Source organism: Musca autumnalis, unplaced genomic scaffold (genome assembly GCF_047663935.1).
Source record: "Musca autumnalis isolate F117 unplaced genomic scaffold, ASM4766393v1 scaffold_2, whole genome shotgun sequence".
Taxonomy (NCBI): domain Eukaryota; kingdom Metazoa; phylum Arthropoda; class Insecta; order Diptera; family Muscidae; genus Musca; species Musca autumnalis.
Genome location: NW_027411755.1, coordinates 33,159,432 through 33,183,092, shown reverse-complemented (window position 1 = coordinate 33,183,092; position 23,661 = coordinate 33,159,432).

The following is a 23,661-nucleotide window of genomic DNA, read 5'->3' as shown; positions in this document are numbered from 1 at the left end:
GACAAAAGAACAATTCAAACAATGGACTGAAGCTGGAGGAAGTGCCCCAAAGAAGGCAAAAACAATTCAATCGGCTGGTAAGGTTATGGCAACGGTTTTCTGGGACTTCAAAGGTATTTTATTGATTGACTATCTGCAAAAGGGTACAACAATAAATTCAGAGTACTATTGCAACCTTTTGGATCAATTAAATGTACAAATTCGAGAAAAACGTCCTGGCTTACGACACAAAAAAATAATTTTTCATCAAGACAACGCACCAGCGCACAAGAGTGTTTTAACAATGGCTAAAATCAACGAATTAAAGTACGAGTTGCTTGACCACCCACCTTATTCTCCTGATTTAGCTCCCAGTGACTTTTACTTGTTCCCAAATCTAAAAAAAATTCCTTGCTGGCAAGCGTTTTACCTCAAATGAAGATGCAATTACAGTTGTAAACCACTATTTTGAAGACCTCGAGGAAAACTATTTTAATCAAGGGATAGAATTGCTAGAAAAGCGTTGGACTAAGTGTATTGAAGTTTCAGGAGACTATATTGAAAAATAAAAATATTTTTGAAAAACTAAATATTCTCTTTCACTGATAGGCTAAGAAGTTTCCGAAACGCCCTCGTAAGAACACAAGCTCAACGGTTTGTCATATAGAACATTTCCATTTGATTTGAACTAAGTATTCAATAAAATGCTTTAGTTTTGAACAAATTGTCAATTGCTATTACTCATTTATTTGCCTATGAAAATATAAACGGGACGTGTCTGCAAACATGTTTATATTTCCTGATGAGCTGAGCTAACAATTTCGCATACTTATTACGAATATTGATGAACGAACATTTCTTTCGAAAAATAACAAGTTAGAGTTTTTAAATATAAACGTGTAAAATATAAAATTTCTAAACTAAGCAATTTCTTATTCGTTGCAGAATAAAACGATGTTCCATCACACTGTGGTCAAACTTGTATTTGAAGTGCGGCCAAAAATATAATCAATCAAAATGGTTGAATTTACCAAATTTTCTATTGAGGACCACATTTTGACGCATCCTTCACATAACTGAACAGCACAATGTCTCTTCTATATATTTAAAAAGCTGAAATGTATCATCTGCACATTTGAAAAAATTACAAAAACACCCTTCAAGTTATCTGTAGTATTTTGGGAACAAGTTCCAAAGAAGCGGAAAGATGCAGCTGATGTTTTGAAAATGGAATATGTAGACCACTACTGATCTTTTAAATAAAATTTCGTTGGGTGGAAAGAGGGGGAACATAACAAAAACTTTACATGAAATTTAATTATACTGAAGAAATGGCATTACAAAAGTCGACATTACTGCCATACAGGAAATACGATGGAATGGGAAAGGCGTCACAACAACACCTAAAGGTGACGCACTGTATTATAGCTGCCATCACATAAAGCATAAGTTTGGTTGCGGATTTGTAGTTGGTCGGAGGTTAAAACACATGGTCACCAGCTTCACACCCGTGAATGAAAGACTTGCTACAATTCGAATAAAAGCAAAATTCTTCAACATCAGCTTTATTTGCGCTCATCCTCCCACTGAAGACAAGGACGAACTGACCAAAGATATATTTTATGAGCGTTTAGAAGAAACAGATGACCGTTGTGCTGCCCATGACATTAAAATTATTCTAGGCCATTTTAATGTCAAAATTGGAATGGAAAATATCTTTGGCCCAACAGTCGGAAAATTCAGTCTCCACAATGAAACATCTGACAATGGCATGAGGTAGTTAGCAGCAGCATATTTAAACGTCTCGACATCCATAAGGGCACCTGGCTGTCGCCAGATCAAAGATCAAGAAATCAAATTAATCACGTTGTGATAGATGAAAGACATTCATCGACTCGGACCACTACCTAGTTGCAGCAAAGATACGCACCCTGTTAAACGTAGCAAACAAAGTACGAACAGACACAACACGAAAGTTAGCCATCGGTAAGCTGCAATCACAACAGATAGCCACAGCATATTCCACTCAACTAGCCCAATTGCTTAATCAAAGCACTCCTCATCCCGATAATATATCAGCGCAATGGCAAAGTATTGCCCACTCCATTCAAACAGCTGTAAAATCAGTACCAGAGACCTCCACCAAGGAATCCATGGTATTATCAGGAGTGTCGTGCTGCTACCGAAGAGAAAAATGCGGCTTATAGGGCTACTCTACAATCTGTAGCACCGCGTAGCGCACGAGAGAGATATCGGGAGAAAAGGAGAGAGGAGAAACGTCTTTTCCGCAGGAAAAAGAGAGAGATGGAAAAGCGGGAGTGTGAACAAATAAAGATGTACAGGAGCCAGAATGAAGTCCAAAAATTCTACCAAAGGGTGAAACAACAAACTGATGGCTTTGGTACAGGCACATCCTCCTGTAGAGACCAGTAAGGTAATTTGGTAACTGATACAGATAGTGTACTAAGGATATGGAACTGTTGGTATCCAAAAGTAGCGAAGTCGATGAAGATACCACAGATCCAATCCCAGAAAATGGTATTGAATGTATACCACCCGGCCAAGATGAGGTAAAGACGGCAATAAACCGGCTGAAGAATAATAATAAGCAGGAGCTGATGGCCTACCAGCCGAACTATTTAAAACCGGAGTCGACACGCTGATAAGGTGTATGTATCAGCTAGTTAGCTCCATCTGGCAGGAAGAACGCGTACCCGACGGTTGGAACCTGAGCATCCTGTGTCTCGTCCATAAGAAAGGAGATAATACTTTATGCTTCAACTATAAGGGCCTAAGTCTTCTCCCTATTGCCTACAAGATAGTGTCAGGGATAGTGTGCGAACGACTAAAGCCCATGGTCAACGAAATAATTGGACCATACCTGTATATGTTTGATACGTTCCAACTCAACTTCCCGAGCTCAGTCGATCAAGGATGCTGATTGACGCCATCAGGCATCTCCTCTGCACGTTCCTCTGCGGACACCGTAGAGCGCAGATGCCAACGAGCGGTGGTTGTTGAGTTTTCTCTAGCTTTGTTCCTTTACTTTTTTAATGGTAAGAGTGGTAAAAGAGAAAAGTGTCAAAATTGCTCAGAATTGCTCTCTCATGAACATTTTTACCAGAAAAGTAAAGGAACGGAAAAATGGTAGATCTGGCAGCAATGTCAAAAAGAAACATAAAAAATCAATTTTTATTTTAGTTTTGTCAGCGTTCGACTTTTTCTTCTGTTTTTCGTCCATTTTCTTCTTCATTGTCAAACAAAAGTCGAAAAATCAGTTCTTCCATTTTTTACCTGCAGAAATTTTGCTGGTAGCCTGTGGTAGAAGAGAAAGCCATTTACGCTCTCTCTCCTCTCTCACTCTCTCAAAAATTGCTTCCAGTTTTGCCACTTTTCGGGGTTAAGGAACGCTTTGTAGGTTAAAAATGGTAACCTCAGGTAAATAAAGGAACACAGCTTCTCATTGGAATATGTAATTGTAGTAGTATAAATCGACTCAGATCATCTGCGATCGCTGCAATCCTCTGCGATTGCAAGAACCTCTGCGTTCACTTGTCGATCAACCTTTGAATAGTTCACTTGTCGCGCTTTAACATAAGGTCTACGCGTTACACTAACCGGCCTCCGTCGCCACCCCAGATTACAAGGTAATCTTTGTTGTTGTTTGAAAAGAAATACGCCAATAAACGGCAATCATTTATTATATTTAAACTGATACTGCTTTCGTTGTTTTAATTTATTCTTTTCATCCCCACTGCTCATCATTCCTTTACTGAGTTATCGAAGCCTATGGATTCCCCCTGACACAAGATCTTCAGTTAAAATAGGAAAGAACCTTTCCGAAGAGATTTGTACCAAAATAAGTTTCAGGCAAGGATACAGCCTTTCGTGTGATCTTTTCAACATCCTGCTAGAAAAGGTTATGCGAGAGGCCAACGTCAAAAGAAGTGGCACAATCTACACCAATAGCCACATGTTACTTGCTTATGCTGATGATATAGACACCCTGGGGAACGATCAGTAAAAAAGTAACCAATACCTTTATGAAGGTCGAATGAGAATCTGCTAAAGTGGGTCTGGCGGCAAACGGCGAGAAGACCAAGTTGATAGTGTTGACCCGCAATGCGTCCATTGAGGTCGGACCAACTGTTGAAGTTGGTTCCTATAATTTAGAGGTAGTAAAATACTTCGTATACCTCGGCCAACAGATGCTACTTGTATTGTATTAGCCAACAGATGCTACTTTGGCTTAAGTAAGCACTTCAAAAACAAAGTCACAACTCGTCAAACAAAAATAACGCTTTACAAAACGCTGATACTACCCGTGCTAATGTATGGCTCCGAAGCATGGGTACTTGTGCAAGCAGATAAGATAGTGCTTGGTGTGTTTGAGAGAAAATTTCTTCGAAAGATCTACGGACCAATCTGCGTTAACGGTGAATATCGACGTCGCATGAACCACGCGCTGTATCTGCTATACAACTACATCGGTATAGATAAACGTACCGAGATGCAGCGATTGCGTTGGATAGGCCATATAATAAGAATGAGCGATGATGAACCCGCTAAAAAGGCGTATAAATTCGAGCCACATTGCGGTGCACGCAGAACTGGCTGGCCAAAGAATATATGGAGCAAACAAGTGGATGAAGAGATGACAAGGCGCGGTATTCCAAAAAGCGAAGCACTAAACAGAGAGAATTGGAGATCTTATCTTAGTTCGGTCTATGGAACAAATGTTCTATAATGGGCCAGCTAAGTAATTAAGTAAGTAATTGTTCCACAAACATCCCAGACGGGACAAGGGAGACTTCTCCCCTTACTTATTATACCGTCCACCATAGTACGGAGGGTATATTAAGTTTGTCATTCCGTTTGTAACACATCGAACTAATCATTTGCGACCCTATAAAGTATATATATTCTTGATCAGGATAAAATGCTAAGACGATCTAGCCATGTCCGTCTGTCCGTCTGTTGTAATCACTCTAAAGTCCGCAATAATTGAGATAAAGTGCTGAAATTTTGCACCCGTGGGCCTTTTTTCCATAGGCAGGTCAAGTTCGAAGATGGGCTATATCGGTCCACTCTTTGGTATAGCCCCCATATAACGGTACCTCCGAATTTGAGGTATTTTGACGTTCTTCGCCACATTTACAGACCGAATTAGCTATAATTTGGCACTTAGGGTTCGTACTGATCAACAAACTTATATCCCAAAGGATATGGGTATAGGTCCATGTTTTGGTATAGTCCCCATATATCGGTACCTCCCGATTTTCGGTATTTTTAGAATTTTAGCCACAATTTGTAACCGAACTATCTGCAATTTGACATCTGAGGTTCTCAGTGGTCACGAAACATCTTCACCAAACATCGTCAACATAGGTCCATGTTTTGATATGGGCCCCTTATAACCGTACCTCCCGATTTTCGGTATTTTGAGCATTTTAGTTAAAATGTTTAACCGAACTAGCTGTAATTTGACATTTGAGGTTCTCAGTGGTCATGAAACATCTCCACCAAACATCGTCAACATAGGTCCATGTTTTGGTATAGCCCCCACCTAACGGTACCTCCCGATTTTCGGTATTTTGAGAATTTTAGCTACAGTTATTAACCGAAATAGATGTAATTTGACATTTGAAGTTCTCAGTGGTCATAAAACATCTCCAAAGAAACATCGTCAACATAGGTCCATGTTTTGGTATAGCCCCCATATAACGGTATCTCCCGATTTTCGGTATTTTGAGAATTTTAGCTGCAATTTTTAACCGATCGGTATTTTGAGAATTTTAGCTTCAATTTTGTCTATTCAAAAATAATCGTCAATATAGGTCCATGTTTTGGTATATCCCCCATGTAACAGTACCTCCCGATTTTCGGGAATTTTCAGTGGTCACGAAATTTCTTCACTAAAATTCGTCAACATGGGTCCATTTTTGAGGGTCTACATTGTTTTGATGAAACTACCCTCAATTCGACTCTTGAAGTTCCCTGCAGCTATGAAACTTTTCCGCCAAAAAAATTCAAGATAGGTTGACTCTTTGATATAGCCCCGTAGGTGGTACCTTTCACCTAGCTGAACACATTTTTTTAGATTAGATTAGATAACACTGTGCAACAAAATGGAGGTGAAAGTCTGGGGCACCGAAAATTCCTCTTGGGGAAGAAAGGCCTTGGTGAGTATATTATGAACCCCGAAGGACAGATCCGCCGTGAGTCGAAATTCCGCGTTATGGCGTGATGAAATTTTTGTTAGAGACCCTGTGGGCCATCAGGAATTAGCGTTATATCTTTGTTCACTGTTGCTTAAGTGCTCTACAAAGACAACAAAGCAAAAATATAATGCTAATTCATGATGGCTTTCAGGGTCTCTTGCAAAAACTTCATCACGCCATAACGCGGAAGATCGACTCACGGCGCATCTGTCCTTCGGGGTTTTTAATATACACACACCAAGGGCTTTCATCTCCAAAAGGAATTATCTCTGCCCCAACATTTGTGTTCACAGTGTAATTTAAGCAATAGTGGGAGGCAGTAGGAGTCTATCCATTGTCGAAAAGTTGTTCCACCTAAAATTGAGAAAGGACCCTAATTATTCCATTTTAATTAAGATTATTTTATGGTGGAGGGTATAAAAAGTTCGGCCCGGCCGAACTTAACGACTTTTTACTTGTTTTATTTTACTTCCAACAATTAGTATTTGAGATATAGTAAAAAATCCCAGAGGATTCAGATTTTAAAAAATATGCAAAAATCAAGAAAACATTATCATCAAACATTAATAAATTAAATTTTATAAAAAGAATTAATTTACGTTAATACGAATAATAATTTGTAGAATGACCTTTTTGCTTTCCAATAAATATTATTGGTAGCATGACAGAAATAAAATGAATAAATACCTACATTGTTTAAAAAATAATTTTATTATATACCTGGCATGGATTATTTGTTTTACAGTTTTTCAAAATCATCGAGTGTCATGCATAAGAAATTTATTACAAAATTATTTAATTTATTTTACATTTCCGAGGAGAACATTTTTCAAAATTTCAAGATCATTATAAGCTTAGAATACTTGTTGTCGTAAAAAATACTGCAACGATATACATATGTATGTAGCTAACAAATGCACTCTAACATGTGAGCTAGCTTATCAATGTTCTATATGATTTTGATTTGAAATCTTCTAATGTGTACATTTTTTATTAACAACAAAGTGCCGTATCGTTGTTATCAGTACTACAAAATACATGCATATACATACGAATACAATCAGATGATGATAATTTTGTCTGTCCACAAAGAAATAAAAAACAAGTTTAGTTATCACTCAAAATATTACACATTTTTTTATGTTTATTTACATTTCATTTGGACTAAATTTTAGTCACTGAAATGTACTTTGTACTGAAATGGAGTGAGGGTGTAAACGAAATCTGATAGCTCAGATTTGCTTCAGTATCTCTTAAAAAGATGTTGACGTTGGATTGGTAGCAAGATATTCAAGTCAAGTCCTCAAGGGATTATCTATTATGGAATTGGTTTTTCAATGTTTGAATGTTTTTTTTTTTTTGTTTTGTCCCAAATTTTATGAACCGCTAAGGTGGTATGTAATATGACCACCCGACCAATAATAATACATAATTGTAGTTCTGTTCTGATAAGATTGGAAATGAAAAAAAGTTCGTTGTTGGTATTGTTAAGACTTAATTTAATATTGGCTGTTGTGTGTACAAAGTTTAACTGGAAATTTTATTTGCTCTTATTATCGTAGGGTTGCCCAGAAATTAGGGAATTGGAATAATCAGAGACGACCTTTTTATTTAAATATTTAGAAAAAATTTAATTAATACAATAATAAACGTTGAATTTTTATGAATTTTTGGAGGACATAATTTATTGTGTTTTAATTTTTGGGGACATCTAAGATATTTATTTTCTATCATCAGTTCCCTTGTTTCTTGTATGTGGATATTCTCCACGGAAGTTATTATACCCTCAGTCTTTAGGCTAAAGAGGGTATTTACACTTTGATACGACCAAAAATGTGCCTCATTGAAATAATGGTTTTAGACCCCAAGTATGTTTGTACGATATCCGTTTCAGACAATTTTGAGAAGATCTAGCAATGTCCGTCCGTCTGTCTGTCTGTCTGTCTGGTAGGCTGGTGCGCACGATAACTCTCGAACGGATCAATCGATTCTGTTAAAATGTTGGGTATCGAAATATTTTGTCCAGAATCGATTTAAGTTCGAAGATGGGCCATATAGGTCCACTCCTTCAGGTACCTCCCCCACAAATGTTCAAAAATTATCGCAAAACTTGTGCGCACGATAACTCTTGTAGGGAATAACCGATTTGGTATATACTTTGCGCATCGTGTAATTTCTACCACACTTATATGAGGTTCCAATACGGACTCAATCGGTCCACTCCTTCGGGTACCTCCCACACAAAATTTCGGAAAAGTTCAGTTTAGGACCTGGTCTCGAATCGCTTTGATTTTTGTTTACGCAAGTTGTGTTCGCTGTCCTCTAAACGACGCTGTAAGTTTCATTAGGGGCAAGTCCATACTTCCTGAGAAAATAGCCTGAAAGTTACAAACAACCCTATGACACCGTGTGTAGTGGTTGGAGCGCAAGATAACTCTCGAACGGATGTGCTGATTCGGTCCAAAATTTGGCTTTCGTAATATTTTGTCCAAATTTAGTTCAAGTCCAAAGATGGATTATATCGGTCCACTCCTTCCGGCACCTCCCCCACAAAAGTTCGAAAATGTTCGGAAAATTTGTGCGTACGATAACTCTTGAAGGGAGTAACCGATTTGGTCCATACTTTGCACATTATGAAATTTCTACCAGACTTAGATCAGGTTCCAATATGGACTCAATCGGTAAACTCCTTCGAGTACCTCCCACACAAAATTTCGGAAAAGTTTAGTTTAGAACCTGCTCTCGAATCGCCTTGGTTTTTGTTGTAACATCTTGTATTCACTGTCCCCTATACGAAGGTACACGTTTCCTCAGGGGCAAGTCCATACTTCCTGAAAAAATAGCCTGAAAGTTGAAAAACAAACCCTATGACACCACGTTTATGGGAGGAAGCGCCAGATAATTCTCGAACGGAAATGCCGATTCGGCCAAAATTTAGTCTTCGTAATATTGTTTCCAAACTTACTTTAAGTTTGTAGACAAGCCATATCGGTCCACTCCTTCAGGTACCTACCCCACAAAAGTTCGATAATATTCGGAAAAAGTGTGCGCACGATAACTCTTGATGGGAGTGACCGATTTGGTCCACATTCTCATAATATCTACCAGATATAGATCAGGTTCGAATATGGACTATATTTGTCCACTCCATCCCGTACCTCCCACATAAAATTTTGGATAAGTTCACTTTAAGACCTGCTATTGAATCACTTTGATTTTTGTTGAAGCAACTTACATTCACTGCCTCAATTACGATGGTAAAAGTTGTTTCAGGGGCAAGACCATACTTCTTGAGAAAACAGCCCGATGGGTGTAAAAACCCCCTATGGCACCTCCATGGTCTATGTCAGTCCATTCCTTTAAGTACCTTTTCTGCAAAATTTTTGAACTTGTCGGTTCATACGACCAAAATTTTGAAACCCCCTAAATACATAAGTTTTTTGTGAAAAAAGTGTTTCAATTTGCACAGGCTGAGGGTATATCTCTGTTGGCAAAGCCGACTGATACTTTTTTACTTGTTTTTCAATAACTTCTTCAACAAAAAACTTGTTTTCGCAAACAATCAATCGTCAACTCGAAAGAACCTCACACAACCCCTACGAAAGAGTTTGCAAAACAAGACAAACCCTCTCTGGGATTTTTTTATTGGGATAACTGTAGCAATTTTGTTTTTTTTTTTTAAATAGTATGGCCTAATTCCATTGTTGTTGTATTAATATTTTAAAACAACTAATTTAATATCTAATATTTATTTAAGTATTTAGGAAATTTAAAATTTTTTGGTAGGAACCATGTGAATGCATTTTTGGGGACATATAAATATGTATGTATGTATATAAATTAAAGTTGGTTTCTTTAAGAATTTCTGAGGATATCAAAAGACATCAATAATATTTTTTTTGAGAATTTTTGGGGAAGTCTCTAAAAGAGGGGTTTTAAGAATCCGCGTTAATGAATTGTTTTGGGGTATTTAAAGTGGGGCTTATGGTGGGTTTTAGGAATATCAACATCGTTAGAGAGGGGTTTTTAAGAATTTTGGGGACAATCAAAGACCTAAGCCAGTTTTAAAATTTTTTGAGTATAAAAGATGTTTTTTGGAACATCACGAAACGCAAGCTTTTAAGAATTTTCGGGGACACCTAAACCTAAAAGAGGGGTTTTAAGAATCCGCGTTAATGAATTGTTTTGGGGTATTTAAAGTGGGGCTTATGGTGGGTTTTAGGAATATCAACATCGTTAGAGAGGGGTTTTTAAGAATTTTGGGGACAATCAAAGACCTAAGCCAGTTTTAAAATTTTTTGAGTATAAAAGATGTTTTTTGGAACATCACGAAACGCAAGCTTTTAAGAATTTTCGGGGACACCTAAACCCACAAAACGAGGTTTATGGTTTTTAAGCAATAAAAGTGGTTTTTGGGGGAAACCAAACCATTCTTTTGCGAATTTTCGGTAACATCACAAAATGAGAGGTTTTAAGAATTTTATGAATTTTTGAGTATTCAAAAGGGATTTTAGGGTGGGTTTTGGGTACATCAATATATGATTTTATGGAATTTTTGGGGACACTAAACAAGGGTTTTTAAACATTTTTGGGGACATTCAAAATTGATTTTTGTGGTGTTTATGAATTTTTGAAGACGCGAGTATTTTTTTTTTTTTGAGTATTTGTGAGATCATGAAAGTGGAATTTTAAGATTTATTTTGGGGATATTAATAAACTTTTTGAGAACATTACGTTTTTTTTCTTAAGAAATTTTGAGGACATCAAAAGACATCAATATGCGACAATTTTGTCACAATTTTGAAAGGAGCATTACTAAAAGTAGATTTTTAGGGACATTTAAAAAAATCAATAAACGATGATAATAGTTTTATACCCTCCACCATAGTATGGACGGTATATAAAGTTTGTTTTTCTTTTTGTAACACATCGAACTAATCATTTGCGACCATTTAAAGTATATATATTCTAGATCAGCATCTTTGTGTTTATTTCAGCTTTAGTCCATATTTTGTTGTAATTCAATTGTTTGAATAACAACAAAATATTTTAAAGTGGATATGAAATTGATTAGTTGCGGGCGAAGGGTAGGGAATACTATAGTTTCAGTTGTCACCAAACAACTTCATCAGTTCCCTTTTTCGCCGACTCTGTATCGATAAACAGGTCAATAAAGCCATCTAGCAAATTAAACAAAATCAGAAATTTGCTGTATGGCCCTAAAGCTGTTTACCCTACAATTTGAGTCGAACTAAATAATTTCATATCCACCACTGTTTTTATGTCGTCTTTGCTTCGCAAAGAATACGAACATAGGAGTGTTGCTTCAATAAGCGGGGGTAAAAACAACAAGAAAGTTGTTTTTATACCCTCACCCTTTAGGCTAAAGAGGGTATTTACACTTTGATACGACCAAAAATGTGCCTCATCGAAATAATGGTTTTAGACCCCAAGTATGTTTGTACGATATCCGTTTCAGACAATTTTGAGTAGATCTAGCAATGTCCGTCCGTCTGTCTGTCTGTCCGTCTGTCTGTCTGTCTGTCTGTCTGGCTGGCTGGTGCGCACGATAACTCTCGAACGGATCAATCGATTCGGTTCAAATTTTGGGTATCGAAATATTTTGTCCAGATTCGATTTAAGTTCGAAGATGGGCCATATAGGTCCACTCCTTCAGGTACCTCCCCCACAAATGTTCAAAAATTGTCGCAAAACATGTGCGTACGATAACTCTTGTAGGAAATAACCGATTTGGTCCATACTTTACACATCGTGTAATTTCTACCAAACATAGATGAGGTTCCAATATGGACTCAATCGGTCCACTCCTTCGGGTACCTCCCACACAAAATTTCGGAAAAGTTCAGTTTAGGACCAGGTCTCGAATCGCTTTGATTTTTGTTTACGCAAGTTGTATTCGCTGTCCTCTATATGACGCTGTCAGTTTCATTAGGGGCAAGTCCATACTTACTGAGAAAATAGCCTGAAAGTTACAAAAAACCCTATGACACCGTGTGTAGTGGTTGACGCGCAAGATAACTCTCGAACGGATGTGCCGATTCGGTCCAAAATTTGGCTTTCGTAATATTTGGTCCAAACTTAGTTCAAGTTCAAAGATGGATTATATCGGTCCACTCCTTCCGGTACCTCCCCCACAAAAGTTCGAAAATGTTCGGAAAATTTGAGCGTACGATAACTCTTGAAGGGAGTAACCGATTTGGTCAATACTTTGCACATTATGAAATTTCTACCAGACTTAGATGAGGTTCCAATATGGACTCAATCGGTAAACTCCTTCGAGTACCTCCCACACAAAATTTCGGAAAAGTTCAGTTTAGGACCTGCTCTCGAATCGCCTTGGTTTTTGTTGTAGCATCTTGTATTCACTGTCCTCTATACGAAGGTACAAGTTTCCTCAGGGGCAAGTCCATACTTCCTGAAAACATAATCTGAAAGTTGAAAAAACAAACCCTATGACACCATGTTTATGGGTGGAAAAGCAAGATAATTCTCGAACGGAAATGCCGATTTCGGCCAAAATTTGGCCTTCGTAATATTGTTTCCAAACTTAGTTTAAGTTCGTATATAAGCCATATCGGTCCACTCCTTCAGGTACCTACACCACAAAAGTTCAAAAATATTTGGAATTGTGCTCACGATAACTCTTGATGGGAGTGACCGATTTGGTCCATACTTTACACATTCTCATAATATCTAGCAGATATAGATCAGGTTCGAATATGGACTATATTTGTCCACTCCATCCCGTACCTCCCCCACAAAATTTTGGATAAGTTCACTTTGAGACCTGCAATTGAATCACTTTGATTTTTTTTAAGCAACTTACATTCCCTGCCTCAATTACGATGGTAAAAGTTGTTTCAGGGACAAGTCCATACTTCTTGAGAAAACAGTCCGAAGGGTGTAAGAAACCCCTAAGGCACCCTCATTGTCAATGTCGGTCCATTCCTTTAAGTACCTTTTCCGCAATTTTTTTGAACTTTAATCCTCATCAACATTTTTGTCGGTTCATACGACCAAAATTTTGAAACCCCCTAAATTCATAAGTTTATTGCGAAAAAAGTGTTTCAATTTGCACAGGCTGAGGGTATATCTCTGTCGGCAAAGCCGACTGATACTTTTTTACTTGTTACATTACGCATTGGTCAATAAGGCCGTGCTGATGCCTATTATTGTTGTTGGCGTTTTTTGTTTTTTTTTTTATTATTGTTGGACTGCAGAATTTTAATTTTAATTCAATTGTTTGAATAACAACAAAATATTTTAAAGTGGATATGAAATTGATTAGATCAGGATAAAATTCTAAGACGATCTAGCAATGTCCGTCTGTTGTAATAACTCTAGCGTTCGCAATAATTGAGGTAGAGCGCTATATATTTGCATCCCAGTGTCTTTTTTTCATAGGCAAGTTCGAAGATGGGCTATATCGGATCACTTTTTGGTATAGCCCCCATATAACGGTACCTCCCGATTTAAGGTATTTTAGGGATTTTAACACATTTTTTGACCGAACTACCAAAAAAATCTCCACTAAAAACCGTCAACATAGATCCATGTTTTGGTATAGCCCCCATATAACAATACCTCCCGATTTTCGCTATTTTGAGAATTTTAGCTAAAAGTTTTTACCGAACTGCCTGCTATTTTACAGTTGAGGTTCCTAGTAATCACAAAACATCTCCATCTAGAATTGTCAACATAGGACCACTGTTTGGTATAGCCCCTATATAGAGGTACCTCCCGATTTTTGGTATTTTGAGAATTTTAGCTAAAAATGTTCGCCGAACTACCTGTAATTTCAATTTTGGGATTCCTAGTGATCACAAAACATCTCCACAAAAAACTATCAACAGAGGACCATATTTTGGTATAGCCCCCATATAACGGTATCTCCCGATTTTTGGTATTTTAAGTATTTTAGCTAAATTTTTTCACCGAACTACCTGCAATTCGACAGTTGGGGTTCCCAGTGGTCACACAACATCTCCACCAAAAATATAGGTCCACACTTTAATTTTATGATTTTTTACCTTATTTAGGTATCAGTGGTCTCAAATATCTCCGCCTAAAATTGTGGCCAGGAATGAAAATAATTATTCCGTTTTACTTCAGAATATATAATTGAATTTGTCTTTCCGTTTGTAATACATTGAAATATTCGAAAGAAAATATACTCTTGATCAGCATAAAATTCTAAGTCGATATAGTCATGTTCGTCCTGCCGTCTGTTGAAATCAATATACAGCCCGCAATTTTTAAGACAGAGCTTTATAATTTGGTATAGAAGTTTATATTAGTCCTACGATAATTGGTATTGAAAATGGGCTTTATCGGTCTACACCTTCATATAGCCTCCATAGACGGGACTTCCCGATTTTCGGTATGTTGAAGGTTGTGCCCTCAATATCCCACCGAAATGGCTGAAATTAGGCATTTAGTCCTCGTTGGGGGTATAAAACTTTCCACCTGAAATTTTTCGGTATAGGTCCACCTCTTTATTTATTTTGAAGGTTGTGACCTCAATATAACACTGAAATGGCTGAAATTTGGTATTTAGTCTTCCTTGATGGTATAAAACTTTCCACCTTATATAGCCCCCATAGAACCGTACCTCCCGATTTTAGGTATTTTGAAGTTTGTGCCCTCAATATCCCAACGAAATGGATATCATTTCGAATGCGGTATTAAACTTTTCGGTATAGGTCCACGTCTTCAGATAGCTCCCCCGATTTTCGGTATTTTGAAGGTTTTAGCCTCAATAACCCACCAAAATGGCTAAAATTTGGTACTTAGTCTTCGTTGGAATTACACAACGTTTCACCAGAAATTTGTCGGTATAAGTCCCGGTACCTCCCGATTTTTGGTATTTTGAAGGCTATGGCCTCAACATCCTACTGAAATGATAGGTCCACGTTATCATATAGCCCCCATAGAACAGTAGCTCCCGATTTTCGGTATTATGAAGGTTTTAGCCTCAATATCCCACTGAGATGTTAGGAATTAGGTGTTTAGCCATCGTTCCGCTTGAAATTTGTCCACGTCCACGTCTTCATATAGCTAACGATTTTCGGGTTTTGCAGGTTGTTGCTTCAATATCATACCGAAATGGCTGAAATTTGCTATTTAGTCTTCCTTGGGGGTATAAAACTTCCCCTCTGAAATTTGTGGGTATAGGTCGTCATATAGCCCCCATAGAACGGCACTCACGGATTTTCGATATTTTGAACATTTTGGGCCAGGGCTACAAAATATTATAATAGGTGCAAACCGTCTGAAAACCTTCTTGAGCCCTTCGCGTTTCTGATTCCTGGGATTGAACTGAGCAAAAAAGTCTACTAGACCATAGGTCTACCGCGAAAATCGAGCCTCCCGATTTTGACTTTAAGTTTTTTATCCAAGTTTTTTGGACATTTTAGCATATAACGGCCAAACCATTGAGATTTTCGATCCAATACAAACACAAAAATTGTAGCCAAGAGAGTGATTAATCTCTAATACATCGCAAAAGCATTGGAAAGCTCCCTCAGGCAGTTTTGGCCTTGAGAAGGTGCAAACTTTTTCGGAAAATGTCGATAGATGGCACTGTGCTACAAAAGTTGACCAGAAAAATATTCAAGAGTTCTGATGCAAAATTTTATCGTGTTGGGATCCATGGACAACGAAAATGCCTTTAGTTCGTTTGGGTCACTTCGTTTTATTTTTTTATAACGGTAAAAGTTGTGAAAATCTGGGTTTCTTACATTTTCAAATTTAAACGGGCATATCTTCTTTTTCTCACAACGGATTTCTATTGATCATTCTTTCTTTTAAAGGGGTGAATAATGTCTTTCGAACAAGTTACTATTTTTTTAATCGGTTCACAAATGGCCACTATAACTTAGGTTTATGTCTGAAAACCCCACAAAAAACTATAACTGAATTTCTCACAATTATCAAAATAAATATTGAACAAACCAAAGAAAAAAACATATTTTTGAAAACACTGTGCAACACTGGAAATGCTTCTAATGGGCATTTTCTGAAAGTACATATTGAGACTACAAAAACTTTAATTGGGTTTTGTGTTCTTAGATCGGGTTTAGATTTTATGGCCTCATCTAAACCGACCTAAAATGAGAATTTTTTCCAGTGATCAGACCTTTATCTCCGAAAGTAATAAGAATTTTGCTTTGCAGTCTTCAGCAATATTGTAGCCCTAAAGTAGTAGAACTTATGTGTCAAACAGATTAACTAGGAAAAGCTGCAGCTAGCGCATCAAACTCGTTAAAATATAGAAAAGTTTACATAATTTCTGAAATTCTGGTCAGTAACAATTAAACTGTTTGGAGTTGAAACAAGTAACCATTCTAAAAAATTTCCCAATAATGTGACCATCAATTCTTCAGAACATTCTGAAACTCTAAAATGGTTATTTCACGTTGTTTAAGGGGTATTTCATAACATACCTTTTACAAAATTTAAAACAATTTTAAAACATTTTAAAACAATATAATGTTCTGAAGAGTTGTGTATTACATTCCAGAGAATATTTTCCCAAAAGGTAACATTAAGAAGAATTTAACATTTTGGGAGATACGCTACGAAATATACACAACTTATAGAATTTTCAGATATATTATAAAATTTGAGGCAATAAATGCAGTTTTTCGAGTTCACTATTCCTCCAAATATTTTTTTCTTGCTCTTATCTACAAGTTTGCTGTAGATGTCTAAATAAGATTCGTATTGGTTCCAGAGATACAGCCCCGATTTGTTTTAAAAATTCAATCTTTAACCATGTTTAGATGAGGCCATAAAAAACGAACCCGATCTAAGAAAACAAAACCCATATATGGTTTTTGCCTATTGGTCCTCTACTTTCATAAAATTATGGACAGAAGTTGTTTACACGCGATTGGCTCAAAAATGTTGCACAGTGAAATTATGAGAAATTCAGTTATAGTTTTTTTGTGGGGGTTTTCAGACACAAACCACTATAACTTAGCCATTTGTGAACCGATTAACAAAATAATAACTTGTTCGAAAGATATTATTCACCCCTTTTAACGGAAGAAGGATCAATAGAAATCTGTTGTGAAAAAAAGAAGATCTGCCCGTTTAAATTTGAAAATATAAGAAACCCAGATTGTCACTACTTTTAGTGTTATAAAAAATGAAACGGAGTTACCCAATCGAAATAAAGGCATTTTCGTTGTACATGGATCCCAACACGATAGAATTTTGCATCAGAACGCTTGAATAATTTTCTGGTCAAATTTTGTAGCACAATGTCATTTATCGACAATTTCCGAAAAGTTTGCACATTCTTAAGGCCAAAACTGCCTGAAGGAGCATTCCAATGCTTTTGCGATGTATTAGAGAGTTTTCAATTACTGTCTTGGCTACAATTTTTTTCTTTGTGTTGGATCGAAAATCTCAATGGTTTGGCTGTTATATGCCAAAATATCCAAAAAACGTCAATAAAAAACTTAATGTCAAAATCGGGAGGCTCGATTTTCACGGTAGATATATGGTCCAGAGGACTTTTTTGCTCAGTTCAATCCCAGGAATCAAAAACGCGAAGGGCTCATTAAGGTTTTTTCCTTCCACACAAATCGCCCCACCCGAACATACATACATGTAGGTTTTAGTCTGACCCCCAATTTTATGTATTTCGAGGATTTTTTGTCAAATTTCAAAACGAGATTGCAGTAATTTGGTATTGTGTGTAATCAGAGGATTGAAAGAACACGATGAGCTCATTTAAATAGCGTTGCTATATTTTCCTTCTGAAGTGGATAAAACTACGTATTTTGGAATCTCAAAGGGTTGAAAACCTTCTCCAAGGAATTGTACTTAACGTAGAGAAGAGCTTATCAGTTATTTACTTCTATACTTATTTGTTCTTATTTACTTCTATACAGTGGTGGTGGAGGGTATAAAAAGTTCGGCCCGGCCGTGCTTAACGCCGTTCTTACTTGTTGAGTATTAAAAGTGGAGTTTGCAGAATTTTTGGAGACATAACTAAAAAAAGGGCTTTAAGCATTTTGGGAACATTCAAAAACACAAGTTTATTATTTTTTAAGTCTTGAAGGTGGGCTTTGGAACGATCAATATACATATGTTCTTTGAAAAATTTTGGGGATATCACTAAACAAGAGTTTATTGGGATTTTTGGGGATATTTTGAGTCATCAGTCTAGGTGTATGATGTTGATTTTTGGGAACAAAAATATACGTTTTTTTTTTGGGAAATTATTAAACGAGGGTTGTTAAGCATTTCTGATGACATTCAAATCCAGGATTTTTAAGTATTAAAAGTGAATATTAAGGTAGGTTTTGCTAAAGCCAATATATGATTTAGTTGAGGATTTGCATGGGCACAGATTAAAAACCTCAGCCGAGCTCATACTGTGAATTTATGTTTATTGTTGTCTTATTAGGACGAAGGTATTTGGGGAAATTTTGAATTATATAAATTAATTGATCTATCATGACCAAAGGAGTCTGTAATGAAAACTTGATATCTAACTAAGTCCCACACCTCCAATATTCGTGGAGGCATGGATTTTAATAACCAAGCAGAGAGTCTTCGAATTGGCAATCAACCCAGCATCCCGTTTCACTGGTGCTGTTTCCATGTTATATGTAAGGTGGGTAACGACAGAGAAAGTAGTCCAACATACATGACCTGAATTCGCTATTCGGTGCATAATTGTGCAGTTGCGATTATGTATATCCCAATGTATTCTGTAAGAAAGTCTGTCAGTCTACTAATCTCTACCTTACTTGGTAATAGTAGGTTCCTTATTTTTTTATCTTCATCTTGGTTTTGCCCATAGCGTTCTGTTGTTTTTTCCCTATCTCCGCAAGTTTTCTAAGGGGTTTTGTTAAAGAGTTTGTTTTCTCATTATCCCTAATGTGAAGCGAACCGTGTTGGGATGCAGCTTTGAATTTCACTGTCTTGGCTATTATTGCTATTTTACTGTCCATAGGGACGTTAACAGTAGTAGGCCTCCAGTTCGGACACTCTGTAATCGCTTAGACTTTTTCCTGCATGGCGGTGTCATGAACCGGTAGTTGGAGAGACATTTTCTTTTCCGAGCCTATAGCCCTTCTACAGGTTGACCAGCAGCTGTGAACTTTGTTAGCTCTTTCCTGGATATGGTCTTTACATTTTCTACCCAGGAGTACCAACAGTTATTTAACTTTATTTGAATATTGATTGTCTTATTCAGGAAAAGTGGTTGCTCCAAAGGTCGAACATACGTTTTCCTAGCCCAGTTGTAAGCTATTTTTGGAGCCGTTCCGGACCTTCTGCAAGGGAAATGTAAATTCTTTCGTCTCAGATGAATTATAACTGGCGACAACGCCAAAGAGGTAATAAACCACTTCCTGTAGTGTTTCTTGACCAATAAACTGCCGAAATGTTTGCTTAAGTTTTTGTGGAAATATAATAAATGGCAAGGGGCAACCTTTATTCTGTTACCAGAAATGACTTAATCAAGAATACCGCATATGTGTGTCCGCATTTAGGATTTCTTCGACTGTTTTTTACAAATTTCATCCATTATTAATTCGGTTTGTTTATGAGTTGTAGATAGAAACTTCTCAATTTGCGATACGTCATTTGCGTCACTTACGGCATCAACCTGTTCACAAAACAGTTTCCAGAAATTACGCTTGTCACTTCAACTTAGTTTTTTCTATTATTTTAGTTCGGTTCGGTAATTATCCTAAAAACTGCTATTCTCTTGTTTTAGCACAGTGGCGCCCAACGATGATATTTCGGGTATATTTTAAAAGTTCCCAATCAGTCCCCGTACTAGAATAGAATAATTGATTATTTATATGGTTTAGACCGGGTACTTTTTCCTGGATTAAACCAATATGTATATTATCTCTGTTACTTTTTTACACAAAGGCTTCAGTTGCCGTTTCACTCTGATTGATGTTTATCTGAATGACCTCGATCATAGATCCTGCGGAAAACTGCATTCTTCGGAGTTACTGATGGTTTCGGTGGCATCCTCGTCATCGCCGATTCTTGTTTTGCTAAACTGACCAAGCAGAGATGGTCGCATTCCAACATAAGGATAGTGTCCTCTCCCTTCTCCTCCCTATGGTATACCTCCCATCCCCTAACAGCCAATGTCTGGTTTCGGTTACATGCGCTTCGTCTCGAGATTAGAGTTGTGTAGTTCCAGAACGAACTAGGTCCAAGAAACTATTCCGTACAAGGAACTATTCGAACTATATCCAGTTCTTGTGTTTATATAGTTTCCTTAGTTCATATAGTCCTCTTATTCTTCTCGTTCCTTCAAGTTAAAGCCTACGTCGATCTTTCGTCTTTGCTGTTTTTTCGCTGCAATTTATTTATTTTTATGTCATTCATCCACCAAACCATGAAAACATTTCGGTCTCGGAACTATTCGGAACAAAAAGAGCGACGAAATATGAAGACTCGTTGAACTATTTCTGTCTCGGAACTATTTGGAACGAAAAGAACGATGGAAGAGAAAGATTCGTTGAACTATATCGGTCTCGAAACTATGTACTATATTAAGGAACTAGTTCCTTTTGGGAAAAGAAACTAGAAGGATCGATTCGCTCAGGAAACTAGATTGCCCAACTCTACTGTAGATTGGTGCCTTATCCTTTGATGTACATATAACGGCGGGAAGCTATTTTTCTTCTTCCATGGTCTCTTCGGGAGATGTTATCCTTTTGCTTCCCTTTTCTTCACGTCCTAGGTTAGACTTTGGTTGCCAAAGACTTCGATCATGCGTTCTGTCTCGAGTTTGCTGCCACATCCTTTGATATGGACCACCGCTTTGTTTAGGCAAGGGATCTCATACTTTCTCACCAGCATTAATTTGCGACCTTCCATGGAGGTCTGTAATCATCTTCCCGAGAGCGCATTGTTGCCATTCGGCCCTACGGGCAACATTAGTAAAGCTCCCTTTGGCTCACTACTGATTGCTCAACGAGCCAGTAGAATATGACCCAAGAGTTTATCGATGACTATTTTCTCAATGGTTAACTGGCGGTCTTTCCTGCTCTGTAGCCTACAGACCCTATACGAGTGTCGATCACCGCATAACTCAGTTCGTCCCTGTATTGCCTTTTGGCTGCTTTGGCCTAAAGTAATGGCGGTTCCTTTCTGTCTCTGCGGCCATCTTCCTCTTTTGAGAGCTCCGACATTTCCCTTCAGAATCCACAATCTTTTCAGAATATTAAGTGGTGGCGCTAAACTTCTTCATGCCCGAGCTCACTGTGTCGCCTTTTTCCAAAGGATTCTTGGAACAGTATCGTTTGCGTCGGACTCTGGTTTCCCAGTGGTCAGGCTCCTCTTTCAAAGGATACTTGCCCAGCAAAAATTCGGATCCGTTAGTCATTATGTACCCCATTACAAAGTAATGTAAACAAAAGTAACTACTTATATTACTCTTACTGAGTTATGAGTACGGTGGCACACAGCGTTTGTGTCCGACTACAAATCCTAGCTCCGCACGCGAGCTTTTTTGACAAAATAAAGATGGTTGTCCACATGTTAGCGTTTAAACAACCCTTAATGTACATACGCGTGGACGAGTGTGTTCAAATCAGAATTCGCATGATCAAATCTAGCAGGGAGCGAAATAAAATAAAAATATGAAGTGTGTTAAAATTGAAAACAAAATCCACCCCAACTGTTATAAAAAAAATTAGCTTATTTTTCAATTTCTTGGAACATACCCTTGTTAAAATAATGGGTTAGTAGGGGGTTTCGTAAGTAGTTAGGACTACCAAAAAGTACTATAAAAACCCAATATTTAGTAAGGATTCTTTTTTGCGGGGTGGGAGATTTATTCGGAGCATTAGTAGGAAACTCTTTTTTTCTACGGTGTTTTCGCAGTGTTCTACTCTTCGGAAGATCTTAAGCTCTTCTCCGTTTCCGAGGAAGTGAACGGAGTGCTTTTGATCTCCTTAGGAACAGTCTGCTGGTTTTTGTTCATCCGCGCCTGGTTCTTCTTAAACGTTTGTCGTTGGAAACTTGCGATGGTCTCGCTCTTCGACCACTGTGTTGTCTAGATCCTCCTTAGTGGGATTTCCACGATGGTTATGTTTATGTGGCTATTGCTGTCGGGTTCGGAGTCTGTGTTGCTAACTGCCAATATTGAATACTCCAAGAGCTTCACTGCCTCCTCATACCTTTGATTGTCCGACCAATGAAAGGTAGGAGTGTAGATAGGCTCCGCTTCTAACCAAGGAGGAGAACACGTCCAAATACGTGTAAGCGAATTGGTACTCGTACTTTTAGGGCGGGGCGTTGGTAGATGCATTGTATTCACCCGGTAGGCCGCATGGCAGGTACCCACATAAAACACTACGCCGTATGTCCGTAGGTTGTGTGCAATATTTTTGGCCACTAATGCAAGACATCCATTAGTGCATGTGTTCTAAACTTCATTAAACTTGGACTATTTCAGAATTTTTAGGGCAGAGCTCACCAACAATTTTGAAAGCAAAATCGTTTAGACTTCGTTCAGATTTCTATACGATTTTTCGTAGGTGAATTCGTTCAGATTTAGTTTCCCTAAACTTCCCTTCGAATATACCAATGTTTTTCTTCCGATTTCGGTACGAATTCGGATCGATATGTCGGAAATAGGGATAGGCAAGTCGACTTTCGATTAGTCGAGTTTTTGGTTTGAAAAGTTTTAAAATCGAAGTCGACCTTTGGTTATAGAAAAATCGAAAATCATGGTCGACTTTCGATTTGCTCACCCAGCATTTTTTATATGACAAATATTGTATAAACACCCTCTGTTGACAGCGATATGTTTCAAAAAAGCTATAAAATCGATCAAAACTCGATTTTAGCCGACTTTGATCATAATCGAACGATCGAAAAGTCGACGTTTATGTTAAAGGTGAAAATCGAATGATCGAAAAGTCGACTTTTCCGTTGAAGATCGAATAGTCGATTTTTGGCTTCTGTACTAAAATTCGGAAGAAAACATTCGCATCCGAATTCTGACCGAAATCTATCAGATTTCGCTCTGACATTTCGTTCCGAATTTATGTCAACTCCTTCATACAACTTTCGTTAAGATGATGTTACGATTCCGGATCCGACATCGGATATAGGGTCCGAATTTCGTTACTATAAACATGGTGTGCGTTAATTCATTGCTTTCTTGTTCGAAAACGATCGGTGGTGAAATTTACGTTGAAATTCGCCATTGTTTTAGCGACATCCAAAGACATCAATAAGAGTGGACTTTTTAAAGATTTTTTTTGAGAACGTCTTCGGGTGTTTGGATTTGGCAATTTCTGTGGACATCTATTAACATCAATTAAAATGATTTTGTTTAGATGGCAACCCTGAAAATTTGGTGACAACTTCTCATATTTTCTTGCGTTTTTATTGGTTTGTATTGTTGTTAATCTAATCTTGTTTACTTTCATTCTCTTTC